Raw genomic sequence first — 22623 nt, forward strand, 5'->3', positions numbered from 1 at the left:
TGGCTTATCTGTCCCAGTTGGAGTGGTTTTCAGCTCAGAATTTGTAGTTTATTGGCCATTTTGGGCTAATTTCTATCCCTGTTATCTTCCTGCTATAAAAAACCCGCTTTTGTGTGGTTTTGCACACAGCGCAGCTCCGGTTAGCTGGGGTTAACCATCCCCGGCTCCATAAAGTCTGCTCTTCAGTTTTTCCCTTATAACTTGTCAATCTTTCAGCTTAAAGCACTCAGACCTGCACCTTTCTCCAACCAAGACTGGAACAGACAGTCAAGAGGAGAAGGTAACAAATCACAACACCCCACTCACTACACATAGACAAACTAAACCAACACCTCCAAAACTCACACATAAAAACACCAAGACATATATGGAGGCTCTGATTAAAAATCTAAATCTGCCTAGGCAACAAATACCTCCAAAGCAGACACACAAGCAACATCCTCCCACCAACACACCCCAAACAACACATAGCCCACAAACTCGGTGTGCCACACAACCACAGCTCATAAGGCAAAACAACATACCTAACACACTAGTGATAGGTGAATCCATATTTATTCAGGCACACTGACATCCCACTCACCAGCCTAGACAAAGAGAAAGTTACTGTCAGCTGCTTCTCAGGTGCCAGAATCTGCCACATAGCACATGCACTTAGGTCACTACAAGGCAAGTGCAAATATGACTCTGTCATAGTCCATGTCGGTGTAAATGAACTGAGACATACCTCCCTGGACTACATGAAAAGAGAAATGGAAGAGCTCTCCAATCTTGTAGCCCAGGCAAGTATGACCCTAGCCCTGAGTAGCATCCTGCCTTCACCAAAAATGATACCACAGTACAAGGATAAGATGACCAACTTCAACAATTGGCTAATCTTCTGGTGTCATTCAAAGGGGATCCAGTATCTGTCTGCCTGGGATGACATGCTTGACAGGCCATGATGCTTCACCAGAGATGGCCTGAACCTGTCATCCCTGGGATTCAGAATATTAGCCAAGGCTCTTGCCACCTCTATAGTGCATTTTTTTAGGCAAGGCTCAAAAAACAAACCCACCGCCATAAGAACTACAGGAAACAAAAAAACTGAGGGCAATGTTACTCAATGCTAGGAGTTTAAACCTCAAAATGCACTCACTCGAGGCACTCCTCAAAATGGAGAAATTGATATCTGTGCAGTGACTGAGACCTGGTTCAAGGCTCCCGAGAGCACCCCAGCACTACCAGGCTAGAATTCATACCACACGTTTCAGCCACAAAACTAGGACTGAAACACAAGGGGCAGAGGTGTGTCCATATTCATCAAGGATATTCACACCTCCAGACTAGTTGCAAAATACGATACCTCTGAAATCATCCAAGTGCAACTCACCCAGAGCAAAAATGCATTCCAAATTGTAGCTTGTTATAGATCCCCTACCATGACCCAGGACGCCCACTCCTCGTTCCTGGAATATAAACTGGGGAAACTACTCTTGTATTAACTCCCTTGCTCAATGATTCCTGGAGTTTATAAACTCTAATGCTCTGGATCAACTTGTTAATGCCCCCACCAGGGGCAACAATATTCTGGACCTAGTCATTACCAACATGGGTGACCGATGCTCAACACCCAAGATCAACTCCTCACTAGTCAGATCAGACCATAAACTAATCACCCTAGATATCCACTTCCCAACCCCAACCCCACACAAGAAAACTATTGTAAAAAACTTTTCCAAAGCGAACTTCATGCTTCTCAAAAATGAGGTGACTAACTTTGCAATGCCCCTGCAGATGGATAACACAGTCAATACAGTCATGACTGATGAATCCTATACAAATGCACTCTACAAGCACCTGCATGAGTGCATGGATCGTGCTATCCCCAATAAAACCAAGATGCTATCCTCCAAAAAAAGGAAGCTGATCTGGTGGTCCTCTGCCATTAACAAACTTTACAACAGAAGGAAGAAACTGTTGCAAAAGAAAGTAAAAACCCTGGTATGGAGGAACTCACTGACGAGCCTCAGTAAGAAACTAAGATCACTCATAAAATCCTCCAAAGCTAATTTTGAAAGAAAAATTGCCACGGATTTCAAAGACAACCACAAGGCATTCTTTAACTATGTCAAGAATCTCCATGGCAACACCCAGATCTGCACCGGTCTACAACAGAACAGCACAAAATATACAGAGCCAACTGATATTGCCAACATATTGGCAGATAGGTTCAGTGCAAACTTCATTCTCCCCTCACCCCCCAAAGGGCCTATAACTATACCAGAGGTTCCACTTGAAATCATCGAATTACCATTTCATCGAATTGCAAATCATCAAGACCAAATTGTCGAAAACTCATTTCATCGAAAACTCATATCATCGAATCTCAAATCATCGAAAACTATAAAGCAACTACAAATAACATTCCACAAAGTTTTTACTATGTTTATGCAGGGGGGCAAGCCCTGCATAAACATGGTAAACAGTGTCTGGGATGTTATTTGTAGTTGCTTTATAGTTTTCGATGATTTGAGATTCGATGATATGAGTTTTCAATTAAATGAGTTTTCGACGATTTGGTCTCGATGATTTGCAATTCGATGAAATGGTAATTCGATGATTTCAAGTGGAACCATACCAGATGGTTGTAGAGCCCCAATAATCACAAACACACAGGTTAAAATGGCACTCTCTAAAGCCAAAAACACAGCATCCATGGGACTGGACAACATACCAGGCTGCATCTTACATGAACTCCAAAATGAACTAGCCACCCCCCCCCACTTAAAATCCATGTTCAACCACAGCCTCACCACAAGCTATACGCCCACAGAATGGTGCACAGCAATGGTTATCCCACTCCACAAAAGAGGAACCACCACAGACCCCAGGAACTATAGACATATTAGCCTGACAAGCCTGGTCTGCAAGGCCATGGAACGTAATCATCATGGAACTCATAAACAAAGATATAGGTAACCTCCAAACTCTGGATGCTACCCAATTCAGATTTGTAAAAGGTAGGTCATGTCTCCTAAACCTGGTAGACTTCTTTGAAACAGTTACTAAGGCCATAGAAAAGGGCAAGGTGGTCCACACAGCCTACCTGGACCTTGCTACAGCTTTTGACACTATTCCTCATTCAGGAATCATTGATAAACTCACCAACCTTAACATAAACCCTTACATCACAAGATGGGTGGCCAACTGGCTCACAAACAGAACTCACACAGTAAGAGTTGCTGACTCCAGATCCAGCTCCAAACCAGTGACAAGTGGAGTACCCCAGGGTTTAGTCTTGGGACCCCTTCTGTTTGATATATACTTCTCTGAAGTGCAACTGAACACTAAGGGTCTATGGCTAACCAAGTTCGCAGATGACTGCAAACTGGGTGCCATTATCGATTCCCCTGCTGACGAAGACATCCTGCAAAAGGGCCTCACTGAGACTGACACCTGGTGTCAAAATCATTGCCTCAGACTAAATGCCAAAAAGTGCATTGTTATCCCCTTTGGCAAAAACATGGTACCCATGAATTACCAAATAGGGGGAAGTACACAACACTGAAAGTGTGATAAGAGACCTTGGGACCCAAGTGGATAGTAACCACTCCTTTGATAACCACATTGCCGCAGTGGTCAGAAAATCTTTCTACGTGGCCCACTTAATCACAAAAGGGTTCACATCCAGAAATAAGGAAGTCATTGTTCCCCTCTACTCATCACTTATCAGACCCCTCATTGAATACAAGCCCCATTTGGGATGTACCTCACAAGACACCTACAACAACTTGAGAGGCCCCAAAAGTACCTCACCAAGAGGATCACTGGCCTCAAACAAGTACCCTATGCCGACCAGCTCAAGAAACTCAAACTCTACTCGGTTGCTTACCACTTCCTCTGAGGAGACCTCTGTCTGACATACAAAGCTATGTCAAATCTGGAATTGTTGGACATGTTCCATTTGAAGAAATCCCAATCTCCCTGAGCTACACGCTCTGGGAACCTAAACCTCACCACAAAAATAAAAAGGACATGCTGGAGAGATAGATCCATGTCTCAGAGACTTTCCATGCTCTGGAACAAAATTCCCATCCACGTCAAGCAGAGCTCGTCATTAGCACTATTCAAGAGAAACCTTGTTAAGTGGATGAGTGATAGGAAGTTCACCCCTGAGATTATGTCTGGGGCACTGCTCAATAGAGGGGCAGGAATTTAACAATACATGGGTGGCGAAAGCCAATACACTGTTTGGCTAAGCTTGCTTTGGCCCTTGGGCTGATAGCCTAGTGCCTACCTATGAACCTATGAACCTATGAACCTATGTGACGTGTACAGTCTATTTGAGCTTTTCTGTCCAGGCCTCCACTGAAAAGGGGCTATTAAAACTCATTTGTATTAATATAATAAACAAATAGAAAGAAATACAATAAACAAATAAATAACTAGAACATAAAAGCAATGTATGAACTCTGTAAGACAGACTACTCCTAACATGTTCATAAGTTCAAAGGAAAATACTAGGCTAACTGCCCTTGCAGGCTAATTCAAACCTAGCCAGTTTCCCTTTTTGTGCTCAAAACAGCCTATCCCATTTGGTAATAGAGTGGCCTTACCCATCCCTTGGTAGATAATTATATACTACCCCTAATGAGAGTAACTAGTATCATAACATACACAATTTGAGGGGACCCGTGCATGGGATAAAGCATTTAGAAGCTGTCTCTATCCATTAGTAGTACAGGGGACAGTACTGGGGTAAATTTTCTGTTTCCCATCCAAAGATCTAAGTTGCGCTTGAATATGGACAAGGATGAACAAATATGGTTGGGGAGTTTTCCACAGCAGCTCTATCCTCTGTGAGATGTACTTATTTATTTATTATTTATTTCCAGTTTGATTACCGGGGAAGTCCACTGGGCCCAGAGAGCTCATTTTCAGTGGTGGCCTGGGGAAAAGCCTCCATGAAACAGATTACAGTAAAGACAGCAGTCCAATAAAAATAAAAGTACAAGTACAAATACATATCAAATAATACAAAGCATTAGCAATATTGCCCATAGTGGAAAAATATTGTGCAGATGAATTTTAACAAATTCAAATAGTTAAAGTCAAAGGCTATTTACAATATTTACAGAGTGTGAATGATCATATGAGAATTAGCTATAGAAGGTTATAGCCAGCTATAAGGTGCTTAGGAACTCAGGAGGATACCCTCCCAGGGGCTTTTGTTAAAGAGTTCTAGGTAGGAAGAATGCAGTTACATTTCCATTTGGAGGAGAGGTAGGTGCAAAGCTGAGTTTTGAAGTTGTTTGTGTTTGACATTGTCCTTAGTGTGGAAGGGAGAGAGTTCCATTTCTTACCTAAGGAGAAGGAGAGGCGAAGTTGCCCAGCAGGACATTTAGGTTTGTGAACAGTAATTAAGTTTTGGTGTTCAGATCTGAGAGTTCTATTTGGGGTGTATGGGGGAAGGATGTTAGAGAGGGGCAATTGGTTGGATTAAATATTAGTCTATGTGCTGCAGTGAGCTGGAAGAAGTCCAGGTAATTTGTGAATTCTAACCAGTCGAGGGATTGCAGGGTAACACAGTGATGAGTGGAATGTTTGGCTTTGGTGGCAAATTTAGAAATTTTGTTATAACAGTTTTCAAGTTTGGAAGTGATGGAAGAGGATAGGTTAGTTAGTAGTGGGGCGGCGTACAGAAGAGTGGGAAGGAGGTAAGAGGAGGCCAGAGTATGCCTGGTAGAAGTTGAGAGGAAGTGGTTGATCCTGTATAGCATACCTAGTCTTTGGTGGGTTTTCTTTATATTTTGCTGAATACTGATGTCAAAGTTGAGGTGTTCATCTATAGCTGCACCAAGTAGTTTGGCAAAGGGAACAACTTTGATCGGTGAGTTGCTTTGGCTAAGAACTTGGAAGGAATTTTTATCAAAAGAGAAAGATTTTGAGGGTGTGAATAGTAGTATTTTAGATTTGTTAGCATTGAGAGAAAGTTGATCTTGGCATATCCAGATCTCAGTAATTGAGAAGGCAGTCTGAGATTTAGATAGGAGTTCAGGGAGGTTAGAGGCAGAGCAGACAAATGTAGAGTCATCCACATACTGGATGACTTTGGCATTAGGAATAGGAGAGTGAAAGTTATTGATAAAGATATTAAACAGCATTGGTCCGAGGATGGACCCCTGTGGTACTCGGGTAGAGGTGAGTAAGAAAGGTGAGGTGCCTTTTTTCCATTTCACAGCCTGATATCTATCTGACTGCTTGAGAACCAGGAAAGAGTGTTTTGAGACAGATTTAGGTTTGAGAGGTGACTTAGAAGGTGCTTATGGGAAACAGTATCGAATGCTTTAGAGAGCTCTAGGAGCACTGTGGATACTAAGTTCCCAGAATCTCGGGCTTGATTGACAGTTTCTGACAATGAGAGTAGAGCTGTTATGGTGCTATGTCCTGGTTGAAAGCCATGTTGGGTAGGAGTAAGACGTTGGTTTTTAGTCAGAAAAGGCATAAGTTGGAGGTGGATGCATTTTTCTAGGATTTTGGAGATTGGAGAGAGAAGAGCTATGGGGGAAAGTTTGAAATGTTAGTGATTTTGCCTCCCTTGTGGAAAGGAAGAATAAAGGTGGAACGCCAGAGTTTAGGGACATAGGATTCCTTTATAGATCTATTAATTAGGATACTAATTGGGAGAGCTATACCATCAGAAGCAGACTTGAGAAAGGAAGAGGGGATGTTGTCAGGTGCCTTGGAGCAGGGTTTAAGTTTGGATAGAAGTCTTTTTATGTAGTTATCCCTTCAAACCTAATTTTTCTAACATTATACAAGAAATCTGCAAATATACTGTTATATGATATGGAACCTATATTGCATATGCAGACAGTTCATATTAATACATTTACTTGTATATTCAGAGTTCAGAGCACTCAACTTCCTTTAATAATGATGATAATCCCAAGTATTCAGAAAGAACCCCATCATTCACAGTATGAGGTGCGGTAAAAAGGGACTTTTAACAAGGTGCAGAATTTTGCTATTCAGAGACACATTAGCCATAGTAAGTAAAGACCTCATTATCAAATTACTTGCATGTCTGCGTACCACCCTTAACTACTGCAAGTTCAAATCAGCATTTTCCTGCACAGGCACCTCCATTCACTCTTCCACAGACATGCACATATTACAATCATTCAACACAAACATATGCTCACACACACACACACACACACACACACACACACGCACACACACACGCACACATGCACACACACACACACACACACACACACACACACACACACACACACACACACACACACACACACACACACACACACACACACACATACACACACACACACACATACATGCACACACCCACATCATCTTTCTTTTCTTTTCTTTTTTTCAGTGTCTTTATGGCATAATATGAACACATCTCCCTAGTATCTAGTGTTATCCATACCCTAATTGCCACTAAGGTTCTTAGGTTCATAGGTGTGCACTAGGCTAATGGCCCTGGAGCCTTTACAAGCCTAGCCCATAGAAGTGCCCTGGCATCATGACGCCCGACTTTAGTTCCCAGTGCTTCTATCATGTAGAACCATTGGAGTGATTGCTGGGGTGAATTTTCTATTTCTCATCCACTCATTAAGATTTCCCTTGAAGAGGGCCAGTGAGGTGCTCTGCTTAATTACAAAAGTAATTACACGCCCATAAGCTTAACAAGTCTGGAGGGCAAAGCATAGGCTCATAAACATGGAGATCAATAACTGGAGCCAGTTGGACTGTCGACGACTTTTTTTGGTTAAGCAATTGAAGATCTGCTCTTTGAACTTGTTTTGATTAATCCAACTGCGCAAAAGGCAATTGATGAGGAAGGCAGTCCATACAGACTACCTCACTTGCAAACCACAGTAACAATACCCCACTACAAGTCCATACAAAATAAAACCAGTTTATGGCAACCCAACCCAGCAAAGATATGGTGCTGTTACAGAGTGTTCCAGAACCCACACAGGTTAGAGTTGCTGTTAGTGTGCCTAAGGGCCCCGGTCACAAGTCCGGTTAGCAGGGGTGTCAGACCTGCCTTGTCACACTTGGTGTCCCAAGAGTACAGGAGGCCCACTTCAAACTGGATCGCTGGCTGACAAACAGGCTAACATGACTGCCTATTTAGGAACATGCGGACCACGGATATCCGGGCCAGTGCATAGTGAAAGTGCATCGGGCTGGTGCCAGAGCCATAGCCTGAAGTTGGACGCCAAAATGTGGCCAACCCCCCAGCCAAAAAAAAACAGTCATACCCTTGGGGAAAACAAAGTAAGGAGCAACCACCAGCAGGGAGGTGACAACCACTTTTTTGAAATGGTGTGATGTTGGGTGGTTTCTTGAATCTAGTGGCCTTCCTTTTGCACATTGCCAAGTGGTTAGAAAGATTGCCACACCCTGATGTTCCCCTGTACTTACATCCAGATCTAGATGGGTCATTGTTCCCCTGTACTCTTCTTATCAGACCAGACCAATGATCGAATGCAATGCCCCCCCAAATATGTATCTCCACCGAAACATCTGCAGCACCCCAGAAGTTCAAAGTTCCTCACAAAAGGGATAAGGACTCCAAAATCATCATATGATCAGTGTGAAAACCAGCTGCTCAGCATACACATCGCCTCCACATGCTAGGGGTTGACAAACAGACATGACCCACTCAAAAGTACCAACCCAAATGAAATCCACCTACTCAAAATCCAAATCCACCAAAACACTAGAGCAGCAGCTTAACAATAGCTTTCTGATATAAAAGGGACGTGCTGGAGAGGTGTTAATTATCTCAGACTCTCCACCTGTAAAGAATAAACAATCCCGGTCGTGGGCAGCAACCGCTGACTCTGCTCACTCAGGAGAAGATCAGTCTATGTGGATGGTCGTGGGTTTACCCCAGGATCAACCAACTGTCACTGCTGGACAGAAGAGGCACAACAAACTTTTGCATATTTTTTCATAAGGGAGGTGGCGTAAGCCACAATAATTTTGGCTAGGCTTATAAATGCCTTAGGGCAGATAGCCTAGTATAAACCTATGAACCTATGAACCTATGAACCTATGACATGTATGGGAAGTCTATTCCAGAGCATGGGCAGTCTCTGGGCTATGAACCTGTCTCTCCAGCATGTTCTGTCGATTGTGTTAATGAGGTTGAGGTCTCTGGAGCATGTGGTGCATAGGGATTGGGATTTCTTTAGATGTAGCATTTCTAACAGAGCTGGGTCAGACATGGCTTTGTAAGTCAAGCAGAGATTGCCTCTTAGTAGATGATACGAGACAGAGAATAGCTGGAGTTTTTTGAGTCTGTCCATGTAAGACATGTGTTTAAGGCCTAGGATCCTCTTCGTGAGGTAATTTTGTGGCCTTTCCAGCTGTTGCATGTGTCTAGTGAGGTACATGCCAAATGGGGCATTATACTCAATGACTGGCCTAATGAGGGAAGAGTAGTGAGAGATGATGACCTCTTTCTTCCTGGATGCAAAACCCTTGGTAATAAGATGTGCCACATAGAAATACTTTCTGTCCACAGTGGCAATGTGGTGGTCGAAGGAGAGGTTGCTGTCAACCTGTGTCCCCAGATCTCTCATAATGCCTTCAGAGTTCAGTGGGCTCCCATTGATGTGGTATTTAGTGGGAATTAAGTTTTTCCCAAAGGGGATGACAACGCATTTTTGGCATTAAGCTTAAGGCCATGGTTTCGACATCAGTTATTGGTCTCAGTGAGGCCTTTCTGTAAGATATCTACATCACTTGGGGAGTTAATAATGGCTCCCAGCTTGCAGTCATCTGCAAACCTGGTCAGCCAGAGTCCCTCCATGTTGGCCTGGACTTCTGAGAAGTAGATGGCAAACAAGAGAGGACCCAAGACCGATCCCTGTGGGACTCCACTCGTGACTGTTTGGCAGTCTGACTTGGAGTCTGCTACTTTCACACTGTGAGTTCTATCTGTGAGCCAATTTGCAACCCACCTAGTAATATAGGGGTTGATGCCTAGTTTGGTGAGTTTATCAATAATTCCTGAGTGGGGAATGGTATCAAAGGCCTTGGCCAGATCAAGGTAGGCTGTATGAGCTGCCTTGCCCTCATCCACAGCTCTGGTGATTGACTCAAAGAAGTCAACCAGGTTGAGCAGGCATGCTCTACATTTCACAAAACCAAATTGAGTGGGATCTAGAGTTTGGAGATTCCCTATACCCTTGTTAATTAGGCCCATGATGATGCACTCCAAGCCTTACATATCAGACTAGTCAGGCTAATAGGGCAATAATTCCCAGGGTCTGTTGTTGCTCCCCCTTTATGGAGAGGGATGACTGTAGCAGTGCACCATTTGGTAGGGACCTGAGGTGAGGCTGTGATTGAACAAGGCACACAGATGTGGTGCCAGTTCACTTTGTAGTTCATGTAGAACACATCCAGGGATATTGTCAGGTGCCATGGAAGCTGTATTCTTGGCCTTGGGCAATGCAGCTTTAACCTGTGCTGTGGTAATGCTGGGTGCCTGGCATTCCTCCGGTATTGTGATTGGTCCTTTGGGGGGTGAGGGGTAAAGTTGGCACTGAATCTGTCAGCCAATATGTTGGCAATATCTGTTGGCTCAGTATAGGAGGTATCATTGTGCAGTGAGTCAGAGCAAACCTGGGTAGTGCCATGGAGATTCTTTATTATAACTATAGAAGGTTTTGTGGTTGTTTTTAGTGTCTGCCACAATTCTGCCTTCATAGCTGGCTTTAGATGTTTTGATGAGGGATCTCAACTTTTTGTTGAGGCTAATAAGGGAGTTTTTCCAGTCTTGGGACTTCACCTTTTTCTGCAACAGTTTCTTCCTTCTATTGTAGAGTTTATTAATGGCAGGGGGTCACCAGATTGGCTTCCTTTTTTGGGGGAGACCATCTTGGTTCTGTTGGGTATGGCTAGTTCCATGCATTTATGTACATGTTCGTACAGTGTATTGGTGTATGATTCAGCAGTCATGCATCTATTTTTCCATTGGCATGGGTGCCATGAAGTTAGCCATCTCTGTTTTTAAGAGACCAAAGTCAGCTTTGGAGAAGTTTTTCATGGTTGTTACCTGTGCAGGGGATGTGGGTGAGATGTCGATTTCCATGGTGATTAGTTTGTGTTCAGATCTAAGCAGGGAGGAATTGACTATTGGTGTAGAGCAACAGTTGCCCATGTTAGTAATAACCAGGTCAAGGATGTTGCTTCCTCTAGTGGGTTAAGAATGAGCTGGTCCAAGGCATTGGAACTGATGAATTCCAGGATGCGTTGGGCCAGTGTATTGGTGCATGAGTAGTTTTACCAGTTGATCGAGGGGTAGTTGAAGTCACCTAGTATGAGAGTGTTGGGTTGGACCCTAATAGTTTCCAGGGTGCTTAGGAACATGGTGTGAGAGTCTTGAGACATGGTTGGGGACCTATAGCAGGCCACAACCTGAATTGCAGTCTTACCCAGTGTTAGTTGTACCTTAAGTATCTCAGATGTGTTATGCTGGCTACTAGTCTGGAGGTGTGCATATCCTTTACGAATATGGAGACACCACCACCTTTGGAGCTTCATTCCATGTTCTGAGTCCGAAAGGTGTGGAATGCATTATAGCCTGGTAGCACAGGGGTGCTTTCTGCTGCTTTAAACCAGGTCTCCTTTACAGCACAAATGTCAATGTCCTCCATTTTGAGGAGTGCTTCAAGTGAGTGCATCTTGAGATTTAGACTTCTAGCATTGAGAAACATGACCCTCAGATTGCATTTATTTATAGCTGTTATGGTGGTAATTTGGTCTTTGGAACATAGCCTAAAAAAAGGCAGTATAGTGGTGGCAAGAGCCTTAGCCAGTATCTGGAAACCCAGGGGTGACAGATACAGGCCATCTCTGGCAAAGCATCAAGGTCTGTCAATCATGTCATCCCAAGCAGACAGATACTGGATCCCCTTAGAATGACACCAGAAACTTAGCCAATTGTTAAAGTCAATAATTTTCTGCTTGTACTGTGTTATCATTCTGGGCGATGGTAGGATGCTGCTCAGGGCTAGGGTCATACCTGCCTGGGCCACATAATCCAAGAGCTCCTCCATGTCTCTTTTCATGTAGTCAGGGAGATGCATCTCAGGTCATTCACACCCACATGGACAGTGACAGAGTCATACTTGTACTTGTGGAGTGACCTGAGTGTGTGTGTTATGTGTCAGATTCTGGCACCTGACAGACAGTTGACTGTTACCTTCTCCTTATTCAACCTCGTGAGTGGGACATCAGTGTGCCTCACTATCAAGTCACCTATGATCAGTGTTGATTAGTGTATTGGGCAAGCTTTTTTGCCTTAGGGGCTTAGGTTGAGGGGCATACTGTGTAGGTGAGCTTTGTGTCTTGTGGTTTGTGTTATGTTGTGGTGGTTGAATGCGTTTCTGCCTTGGAGGTCTCTGATATTAAAAGAGTTATCCCTAATGTCTATCATTTACCAACTCTTAAGGAACAATGGTCAAACCTCTCTGGTATCTATTGTTCCTCCTGACCTAAGTGGTATTATAGAAAGGCATTAAAGAGTTATCCCTGATGGTTAGTGCCTCCTCAACCCACATATTTTTCTAATTTCAACAGTTATCCCTGTTGGATGGTGTTTTCCCTGATTCACATCTTGTTTAAGTGCTATGTGCACAATGTTCAAAATTCATCCATGGTTGCTAGTATTTCCCTGCTCAGCAGTTTTGCAGGATTTTCTCATTACTCCAGAGGAGTATGGAGCAGGTATGACAACCCCCTCTCACACACACACACACACACACACACACACACACACACACACACACACACACACACACACACACACACACACACACACACACACACACACACACACACACACACACACACACACACACACACACACACACACACACATCTTATCCCCTAACTCCCTACTGTTACCTCTCATGCAAACACATTACACTTTTATGTCTCAAGAATTTTATTCCAGACAGAATGTAGTCATACATTAACAGCACACACTCACATATATACTAACACATGCAGTCTCATACACACACACACAATGCTACCTGTTTGCAAAACTCCCCAGCACTTACTCTATCACAATGAGTGAACATAAATAGGTCAATCCAGCAATGTCACATTCCCGCTCACTGGAAGAAGTCACACTTTATCCCTTTGCACAAAGGAGAAAATTCAACAGACATTAATAACTTTAGTCATATAGCAATCTTATCTACCCTCACCACAATACTTGAAAAATGTTTTCAAAAGCAATGGCTAGACTATTTCCTGCTGGAAGGACTCCTATCCCCTATACAACATTGTTTCCGTTCTTCCCATAGTACTAGCACTACCCTTCTAACCTTTATAGATATTCCCAATAAAACTAGAGATAATGGCAAACTAGTCTCATCCTTATTTCTAGACTTGTCTAAAGCCTTCAACACAGTTAGTCACAGCAAACTTCTACTTCAAATGTCCTCACTAGGTCTCTCTCAGCTAACCCTTCTGTGGTTCAAAAGCTACCTGTCCAGTAGGTATCAGTCAGTAAAATGGGACTCCACTCACTCTCCTTACCTCCCAGTCACCAATGTACTACAAGTCTCTATCCTTGATCCCCTCCTCTTTAACATTTCACCAACAACTTCTATACAGCCACACAACAGGCCACCCTAATATAATATGCAGATGATTCCACTTTCATTTGCACACCTGACAACATGGCATACCTCAAAAAAAAATTACTCAGGAAGCTTTATCAGCCACTGAAACATAGCTTGGTAACTCACAACTCATGCTCAACCCAAAAAAGACCAAACTACTCCTTTTTTCCCCAAATCCCTCTCTCATGAAAAAACTAAATTTAGAGTCCTCTGTGTTGATAATACAACCATTGAAACCACTTCTGATAACAAATTATTAAGGGTGATAGTGGATGTCAATCTTAAATTTGATCTAAATATACAAAATTGTATGAGAAAATTCATCAAAACCTAGGGATGGGTTAGATAGCCAAAAATGTTCTCACTGATGCAACTAAAATTATACTTGCCCTTACATGTCTCCTCTCCACACTTCTTTATGGTGCTCCCATCCTTACTAACCTTCAGGCATCACAAAAATCAAAACTTGAATAATGACATAACAAAGTTGCTAAATTTGCAGTCAATACCCCTTTCAGAACCCACCACTATATAACACTGAAAAGTCTAAACTGGTTAGAACTGCATCAACAAATAACATATACACAGCTTCTTACCACCTATAAAATTATCCAGCATCCATTTGCCTGTCCAGCACTAAAAAACATCCTACATAATTATGTTCCCAGTCAGTCATTGCAATCTAGTGATCAAAAACTCCTGTCTTTCTACAAATCTATCAAATCTGCTGGGTACTGTCTGTACTCATACAAGGTTGCCAAGGCCTGGAACACCTTACCTGTATCCTTTAGGTCAATACCCTCCCTCCCATCTTTCAAAACCACTCTGAAAAACTTCCTAGCTAAAATCTGGCTCTGTTCTTGCTCAGAACCAGGATAAACTATATCCCTAAATGTGAACAAGTACCTTTTCATTCCTTATACCTCCTTACTCTCCCTTCTGCACTTATTTCCTTACTTCTATCAAACTCTCTTCCCTGACTTTCTCTCTAAATTTACCATAAGCCAGTTTGCCCCTCTCTTCATATTGCAATTCCTATTTGTATTAGACTAACTTACCTATAATTTCTCTACAAACTGTCTATAAGTATTAATTGATTGTCATATAACTTGTACTGATTCTTAACCAATGTTTTTATATTATGTCAAATTTATTATAATTATTTCAACTGCAGATGTTTTTGTTTTGTTTGTGAGCATCGTTTTAAATATTGTAAAACTATTGTTCTTAAAATCTTGTGTAATAATTTAGAGCTTTTCTTCCCAGACCTCCACTGAAAATGGGCTTCTACCCAGTCAGACTTTCTCTGTAATCAAATGTCAGTCAATAAATAAATGAGCTTCTGGCCATGTTCATTAACATGGTTGCCCATTAGTGGCCATGTTAGTGATCACTCTGCTACATAAATGCCTTACCATAGGCAGTTCTAGCATGAATAATATATGCATCTCCCAACAAAAATACATTTATAATGGCTGCAGAGACAGCCCACTGCATCGGTCATTAGTTTAGATCAGTGGTCCCAAAACTTTACAAGCTGGAGGACCCCTTTTATAAAGGAAAAAATTTTGACAGACCCCTATTTGCAGCAGTACACATACATTACATTTGGATCAACCCCCAAACCCCCCAATCAGCCCCCCACCACCACCACCACGCAGCCATTTCAGTGTCCCATTACTTGGCTAATTCTCCCCAGTTTCCATAAACACTGTTCAAAATTCTCCGTGTGCATACTGTTTTCTGCTTTACTTCTACAATGATTATAGATGTTTGGAGTTAATTTAAAACTTGTATTTCAAATTTTATAGCACAAACACTGATTGACATTTGCTAAAGTTAAACGGACATTTGCTAAATCTAAACAAAGCAATATAGTCTCAATGAAAACAGACTTAACATTACAACTTCTCTACCTTTGAAACTCACATTCACTGAAACAGCATTGAAACCCACATTCAAAGAAAATGCATCTGGCCAGTGGCAGATTAAGTTTACGTTTGGGCTGTTTTCAAAGCATAGGTCCCTTGCGAACATTTTTAGGAGCATGCAAAATTCTTTGATTCACCTTCCTGATTGTATAATTAAATTTTAATATACAATAATTAAATTATATCCCTTGTATAATACAGCACCACTTGGTAATACGTATTTTAAATGTATAGTTCTGCACATTTTTCCAGTAAGCAGTGAAAAAACATATGAACTAATAATGACAAAACTGTCCAATTGAGAACATTTCAACCATAAAGGGCCACTCAAACTTCTGTCATTACAATCCACCAATATCAGTCAATATGCACAATTTCTGCAGAAGTAAGTCATCTGAATAATCCCACCTTAAAGAGATCTTTAAATAATGAAAAGGTTGCTGTTAGCAAACAACTTTGTTTCAGGGTTTCATCTACAAATTCACTGCCTGCTGCCCTTGAAGAATAAATTGCCTACTTAAAAAAATGGTAAGCTGGTAATATTGCATGGATGGCAAACTGAAGACAGGTTCATGGTTACTAGGCATCTCATCCAAAACAGGACGTATTCAGGACTTCAGTACCCACCCCCTAAAAATACAGAACAGTATCAACAATCCATGAATATCCTGCTGGAGTAGAACCCACAGCCTTCTGCATTAAAATGCAAGCATGCTACCTCTTTTGCTACTAACACAGCTTTAAAAAGCTGTACTACAATAGTGATACTATTTGCTAACTAGCTAAACAAATCTGTTGCACACTGTAAACAGACTTAGCATGAGAAGCAGTAAACTTTTCTTCCCTTGAAGCTCACAATTCCTTGAAAATGCACTTGAGACTAAATTTCTTGAAAAATGTACCTGCCATAATGGGGGGACAGAGAGCCAAAACTTAGGACACATTTTAATATTTGGTCTTGTAAACTTAGAAAGTTAATAGAACAAGTTTTGCATTAGTACAAATTTTCTGAAGGCTATAAAATCTGATGCTCAAATGTTTGCCATTATTTTCTGACTTCAGTCATCAATGATTTGCCAGGGATTTTCCAGAAAAACACAATTTTATTAGAAACAGACTGAAAATATGAGGCAAAAATATGGACATTCTGCAAAAACCTGGACAGCTGAAGGGTATGCTGCCTATCTCTTACACACACCTCTTTCCCTCTTACACACACACACACACACACACACACACACACACACACACACACACACACACACACACACACACACAATACCTCTCAACCTCTTCAGTGCAAGAAATATGGACAGACCCTGTCATAATGTGGGGAACAAAGGGCCAAAGCTAAGGATACATTTTAAATATTGCTCTTATAAACTTAGAAAGTTGATAGAACCACAAGTTTTGAATAAATACAAATTTTCTGAAACGTATGAAATCTAAAGCCCAAAAGTCTGCCATTATTTTCTTCAGTCCTCAATGATTTGCCAGATAAACCCCATTTTATATGAAACAGACCAAATAAGGCAAAAATCTGGCACACACTGCGAATATCTGGTCAACTGACAGCTGCACTCAGGCACCGCTTCTTATTAAAGCCTTGATAAAAAAAAAATACCTTCAAGTTCTGTCAACAAGATCGTCCGGATCGATCATCAGCTCTGCATTAATTTCTATTTGCTGGCAAAAGGGAGAGAGCAGACCCATACCCATACAGAGACCAAAATAAATACTGGACCTGTCTTACTTGGAGGGAACAGAACAGTTTTTTAAAATTCCCTCCAAGTTCTAACTGCTGGCAGAAAACACAGGGCAAGTAAGCAGCTGTTCAGCATCAGCCGCAAACACGGAAGTGGTTCCTTCTCTAAAAACTAAGGGCAAGCAGCTGCTTAGCCACTGCTCAGCTGCAATCAGGGAAGTTTCTTTCTTGTTTTTTTTTTTTAAATAAATTGTGGATGAGGGGCACAACTTTTCTTTCTCCATTTACAGGGTCGGGTCATGGATGATGCCTGAAAGCCAGGTGGGTGCAAGTGAACTCTCGGACCCCTTGAGTTGATCGTAGGACACCCAGGGGTCCACAGACCCCAGTTTCGGAAACACTGGTCTAGAGGAGCATGGAGATATGTCTGTTTAACAATAACAACATCAGTGAAGCATTAGCAGTTTAGAGTTTTAAATGATGGTTAAAGGAATGACATTTTGTGCTTGAAGGTGGTGCCTTAATTTTAATAGGTTTTGACACAGACACATGACTTCTTGTGAAACACAAGTTCATGAACAAAGAAATTTGCTTGACAAAAATTAAGATAATTTACCAAAAAAGGGATAAGGAAAATTCTTGACTGTTTTTTTTTTCCCAAAAAAAAATACTTATCTTTTTTCCCGGAGTAATACACCATGGCGGGTTTTTTTATAATGAGTAGCAAGGGGTTTGGAGAAGAACTCAGTGCCCCATAAGACAAGTGCCTATTTATGATCTTCTGATTGCAATTTTGTGCATTTAAGGTGGAATAGTACTCATGTTTGTGAAACCCTTTTGATACAGTAGAATTATTTGTTATTTCTATTTTCTTAGCTGTACAAATATATAAGTAGAATCCACATTGCCATCCCTTGTCAGCATGCATTCTATTTATTTGTTTGCATTTGTTGTTAACTAGACAGATGAGTTGCTGCAAGGACCCTTTCTAGTCATGAGCCAAGTTGATAAGCAGTCAGTTACAAATCTATATTTACTGAAGAGTAGTTTTGCAAAAGTTATCAAACTGGCACTTACAGTAAGTTTTCCAAAACAGAGTGGTAATAGTATTACTAATAAAAGTGCGAGGCTAAATCAAGTTGAGTCAGAAATTCACATAACAATAAAGTAATTTCATTTAATTTTCAAGGTATCTATAAATATATGCAGTCATGTAACATTTTTGAAGTTAATATTTGAGGTACATGAAAAAAGAAACACAACCCTCGGCCATGTGCAACGATCACAATCTGAGCCTCATATGCAAAAAAGCATGGTAACTTTCTTCCCCTCCCTAAGTCTTTCCACTGCTCTCCTTCATATATCTGAATGCTGATTTGCACAATATACATGTTAATTTAAGACCAAGCTAAATAACGATTAAAAAGGATTCTGCTTTTATGTGAGATTGTTTGTATCAATACGTCTACAACAGCAAATAAAATTATGTATATTTTTTTAAAGTCGTGCTTTAGTAGATATATTAGGCTTTATTTTTGTTTAACTGTAAAACCATTAACTACAGTTAAGGGTAAATAAGTTATCCCCAAGTTTAGAGTCAGAGGGACATCCTGAAACTTAGACCATTCACCCAAGACATATCATGAGTATACAGGTTTGTCCCTGGTTGTAAGATCATTACCAGAAACTCTCTGCATAAATGCATGGTTACTCATTCAGTTCTCTACTCTGATTTTGAAAATAGCTAAGGAGTTACTACGTTTGATGCATAAATGAACTTTATTCCAAAGACAGGAGATTTTGTGATGAAGGTTAATGTCTTTAAAACCAGTAAATGTAAGACTTACTTTTATGAAGGTGGAGGAGGTTGAAAAGGGCAAAGTCTTTTACTGTATGATAAGCTAAACATAGATCATCACTCAGCAAGCTGTATGATACATGGCTGATGAAGGAGTTTTACCCTATTGTGCTAGGTTAGGGTGATTAATTCAGATATCTCTCTGGTGAAGTGTCTTTGGATTACTTTAAACTGAAAAGGTGCTTAGATGGGTACATCCCAAATGGGCATTGTATTCCACAATAGATCTGCTCATGGAAGAATATCCTAAGACAGGATCTCCCTGGATGTGGATGAGACACCCTGACAGATAATCTGTACAAAACAAAAGGGTTTCCAAACCATGAGAGGCCTGACGGTCAAAAGTTCATCATTCACATCTGTACCAAAGTTGTTGATGACTGCATTTGCTTTGAGGGGGTAACTAGAGATGTGGCATGAGGATGGGCCAGTGGCAATCCAAAAGTTAACGACCATATTTTTGTCATTCGGGGTGAACCTGTGCCAGGCACACAGTGTGTTGATCTGATCCAGCCCCTGATGGAGAATCTGTGTATCAGTCTGTTGGAAGGAGATTTGACAACTGCACCATTTTCAGGCATCTAAAAATGTTCCGAGTCAAAGCCTCTCATTGTCAGATGTTACTTCACAGACGTAGATATCATCAGCTCTTCTTAGCACAGATAGATAGATACTGATAAAGATATAATTACAGAGTACCTGGTAGCTGTAATTACATAGTTAATTAGTAATTGTTTATATTAAAAATAAAACTGTCTTTTTCAGTTATTTTGGGGACAGACTAAGCTTTTATAATAAAGTATACATTTTTAAATCCTGAACATAGGTAATAGAGTTTCAGAGAATACAATTCTCTTGTTTAATCCCTGTTTGTATTAGCAGTTTAGAGTTATAAAATGGTGATTAAGGGAATGATAGCTCAGCTTGGTCACCCAGTTCAATGCAGAGTTATCCATTTACTACCTCAGGAAATCTCTTCTATAGCAGTCAAAAGTTTGAGGTCTCAACACTTTCAATGGTTTATAAGATTCAGGCATGCAAATACCTTCTACTGCTTCATTGTCTTTGCTATTGTTTAATAGAAATCCATCAGTGATGTGTACCATTGTTTAAGAGTGGGAGTTATTTTTTTTAGCTTTGTATAAGAATGCGAATCATGTTTTTTTTTTAAACAAGCAAGGACTTAACTGTCTATGATTTATTAATACAAACAGTAAATCAACAAACGCAAAGCTTTCGAGTCAGAACAACTCTTTATCAGTGCTAGAGAATTCTATTCACATCATCTAATATATACATAAAGCTAGCCCACTCAATTAACATCAATTAAACAATTAATGGAATTGATTAGTACAATTAAAACCTTATCATAAAAAACTTATCATAAAACTTGTCTTCTATATTCTAAAACAGGTTTAACACTAGTTTTAACATTATGTCCAGGTACCATATCTGCTCTAAAATGATTTATCCATCAATGTTCAGCTAATTCAGTCTTTGTAGCAGTATCTCCCCCTCTTACATTAACCTTTATCTTTTGCAACACTCTAAATTTAAAGACATGCTCATTTCCCATATGTTTGCTTAGGGCATTACTATCAGTTTCCCTTCTAAACTCAGAAAGGTAAAATCTTATTCTTTCCCTTAACTTTTGGTTCATCTTACCTATATAAAAATGTTCACATTTAACACAATTGGCCATATACACTAAGTTATTTTTTTTTTTGCTAACAACTCACTCTGCATTCAAACTGAGGAGAGGGATAAGGCCTAGGACAGAAAATGCTCCTAATTATTTCCTTGATGCCCTCATCAATATAAGCCCGGAGCTATTGGACTGTTGCTTCCTGCCAGAATATATGTATATTTATTGCCTTTAACTGACCACAGTGTCCATAGCAGTTTGAATAGTATACATAACATAGTCTAGAAGGAGAGGGTCACTCCATATTGAGCATTGCTTTTGCACAAAAATACTCCACTCTACATTTCCATGTGACTAGATACCGTTATAGCACTGGGGAGATTTCCATTTCTTGAGATGGATTTTTCAATGAGTCTTTCTACTAGACCTGAGCTGATACCCATTTGTTCCAGTTACTTAGTGGCCCTTACTAAATCCCTGTATTGTTGCCCTAGCTAAAGGATGCATAGTGATTTGAGCAGTTTAACACAAATAATGGCTTCTACTCTTATAAGATGTTCAAGTGACAGGCTCACAAACTGCAGCAATGGGGTTAGTGATACTTGGATACATTCATATACTTTAAACACATGGACAATATTTGTTATTGATTACAGTTAACAAATCTACTAAAAATATTGTCAGAAAAAGTTAAAACTAAAGCAATGATGTCTCTGATGAAGACTCCCCCTCTGCAGGTCCCTACTGGAGTGCTAGCAGAATGTGTTTGAGTGTCAGAACTGGGCACTGGCATTGGTGCTGAGGATGGCCTAACACTGCTCTCTCACTCCATAAATGAGACCTTTTAAGTCATGCCAGAGTGTGCCATGTACCCCACATAAATAATATTAGCATTTATCTTGTGGGATATACAGATCTATGCACTGTCAATGTATGCTGCAAAGTATCACCATAGATTTACAGGGCTGTACATGTCTTGCCTTTATCTCATTTTTCACAGGTCATGGTTCATTATACCCATTCTAAATTTCAGCTTTGGGGGATCAATACCAGAGAACAACTAAATGAAATGTTGTTTACCTCTGACTAAAATTGCTTCCAGGGATGATTTAGCAGACTAACCAAAATCAATGGTACAGTTTCCTAATAAGAGTTAACTAGTAATTGCAGTACCTGTTGAGTAAGGCCTTATTGACCTTAACCCCCTCATCCCACCTAAAGCTGCTGCTTTGAGAAGTCAGATAAATCTGGATGCAGGACTGCTCCACACCTGGAGCCCAATAAGGAAAGTACTAGAAGGTGTGTATGACATCTTAACTCTGAGAAGAGTGTTTATCATCTCCTTGTTTTGCAGTCTCTCGCCCTCTACAATGGGCATGTTCTAAAAAGTAGCTGGTTGGAACAGCTCTACCCCAAAGAGATGAGCATACATGTATAATGATGAAGTATTTCCTTAAGCAAACAACACCACCCCAAACAGAGGTCAAAGGCTGTTCAACATTCTGTACTTTAATAGTTCTCCATGCAAATACAACTCCCCTATAGGGGTTTAAAGCTGGTGCAAACACTAGTACCACTTGGTGTTTTAGAAATTAAACTTTTATCAAAGCTGTGGAGTAGGTTGCTTACAGGTCAGAAGCTGCCACAAGACAAAAGTGAGTTAGTGACTGATTGTGGTTTTGGTACCTTTCAGAGAATTCATTGAGTCTAGTGCAGTCAACAGTTTTGTTCTTTATCACATCAAACTTCCAAACCATGTACATATGTGATCTGGAAACCATCTTGCAGTATACATATGTACTTTATAAATT

The sequence above is a fragment of the Protopterus annectens genome, chromosome 7.part0 (genome assembly GCF_019279795.1).
Source record: "Protopterus annectens isolate FY-2018-M chromosome 7.part0, PAN1.0, whole genome shotgun sequence".
Classification (NCBI taxonomy): Eukaryota; Metazoa; Chordata; order Ceratodontiformes; family Protopteridae; genus Protopterus; species Protopterus annectens.